This window comes from Peromyscus leucopus, chromosome 17 (genome assembly GCF_004664715.2).
Source record: "Peromyscus leucopus breed LL Stock chromosome 17, UCI_PerLeu_2.1, whole genome shotgun sequence".
Lineage (NCBI taxonomy): Eukaryota > Metazoa > Chordata > Mammalia > Rodentia > Cricetidae > Peromyscus > Peromyscus leucopus.
In genome coordinates, this window is record NC_051077.1 from 22,397,816 (window position 1) to 22,399,747 (window position 1,932).

General features: G+C 38.7%; 1 non-coding gene across 1 annotated transcript; it reads left to right on the top strand.

Moving 5' to 3' along the window:
* Positions 1-279: 279 nt before the first annotated feature.
* LOC114695179 lies at positions 280-411 on the top strand. Its single transcript, XR_003734817.1, has one exon. It is a non-coding gene; the product is annotated as a small nucleolar RNA SNORA76 (small nucleolar RNA).
* The last annotated feature ends 1,521 nt before the right edge of the window (positions 412-1,932 follow it).

Here is a 1,932-nt window from a genome sequence, read left to right on the forward strand (position 1 = left end):
AATTTCAAAGAAAGATGGGACTACATTTCTATAGGAACAAACTATTTCCAGAAGGCTGACTACACAAAGAACCAGCAAATTTAATGGTACCAGTAGTAGATAGAATAGTATTACATGATAACATGTGAGTATAGCTAATTTAAGATAAATAAGTTGAGAGAGAGACAGAGACAGAGAGACAGAGACAGACAGACAGACAGAGACAGAGAATCAAGAGACAGGTGGTTGCTGTATTTCAGTCTCAAGAGAGAGAGTAGGATTCAGTATTAAAATGTTGATGTACTGCCTTTGAACTCTTGGGACCCCTCTTTGTGCCACTGTAGGCTAATCTGTTGCACCATAGCAGTTTCTGGTCTATAACTGGGGCTGTCTGTCCATCTTAGGCAGCCCTTTTAACCCCTAGCTACAGGGTAAAAAATGTCCAAGAAAGGACAAAAGTAAACAGAGTGCGACCTTGTTGAATAATCTTTTTGTACACTGTGAAGATGGGTCTTTGCCAAGGCATATTCTGATTGGTTTAATAAAGAGCTAAATGGCCAATAGCTAGGCAGGAAGAGATTAGGTGGGACTTCTGACAGAGAGGGAAGGAGAGGAGATGAATCTAGGTATGGTAGAGATGTTAGAGGACAAGGAGAGGAAACAGAAGATGCAAGATAAAAAGACACGAGCCAAAATATAGATTAATATAAAGGGATTAATTTAAGTTATAAGAGCTAGTCTGACAAGCCTAAGCTATAGGCTGAGATTTCATAATCTATACTAAGTCTCCATGTCTTGTGTTTGTGTGTGTGTGTGTGTGTGTGTGTGTGTGTGTGTGTGTGTGTGTGTGAGCTGGAGGCCCAAAGAAAAATCTGCCTACACATGACACCCAGTGTCTGGCCATGCATACTATATATAAGGCCTGAGAAAGCTTAAAATAAGTTCAGAACACAGAGTCAACTGCTGCTTCCTGGTGACCCCAGACTCCCTGGCAGGCTTAGCAGTATACAGAAATGCAGCGACTGGTCATTGCCTGCAGGCTAGAGTGCCATGTGCTAAGCTAAGCCACAACGTGACTGACATAGCAGTCTCCCATGATCAGAGAAAACTGCACATGCTTAGTAAAACCATGTTCACATGCATAAAACCTCTAAAAAAGTGAAATATGTTTAAAAATATGTGTAGGCTTTAAAAATAAAGGAAAATGGGTATAGACAGTCATAGAAGAAATAGTTTGTAAATAATAAGATATGGTCTTTAAAGAGAATAAAATAATATAAAATGGACATGTCACACAAAGATAGAAAACACACAGAAAGTGTGGATCATATATGGTGTTTTATTGACTTTGAATTTTTTGATTGCTGATGAGTGAATGACAGCTGCTGAGAGATATGGGATTGTAAGAGGAACTGCTGAATTAAACCAGCCTAGATACTTTACAAATGACTTAACTTTAAAATGGAAGCCAAAAACGTATTGCTTTAGGGAAGAGTTTATGTTTCTGTTTCCACAGAAAAATGAAAGGCTGTGGATTCCTTCAAGGTTGATAGAGACCAGGTTTAAATTCTGGCTACAGTCATAAAGAAACAAATGCAAATGGACTGGACATTGTAAATACAATTCTTACCTGATAATTGTTCTTACTGTATATAGTTTTACTGTGTGAGAGTTAAAAACCTTTATTTTTTCTATTTAGACAAAAAAGGGAAAATGTTGTGAAATAACATTTTTTTACACTGTGAAGAGGTGCCTTTGCCAAGTCACCTTCTGCTTGGCTTAATAAGGAGATGAATGGCCAATAGCTAGACAGGAAGAGGTTAAGTGGGATTTCCAGGCAGAGAGAGAAGGAGAGGCAATGAATCTAGGCATAGGAGTGACACCACAGGACATGGTAAGGAAACAGGAGGTACAAGATGGAAGAGAGGTAAAAAGCCATGAGGCAAAATGTAG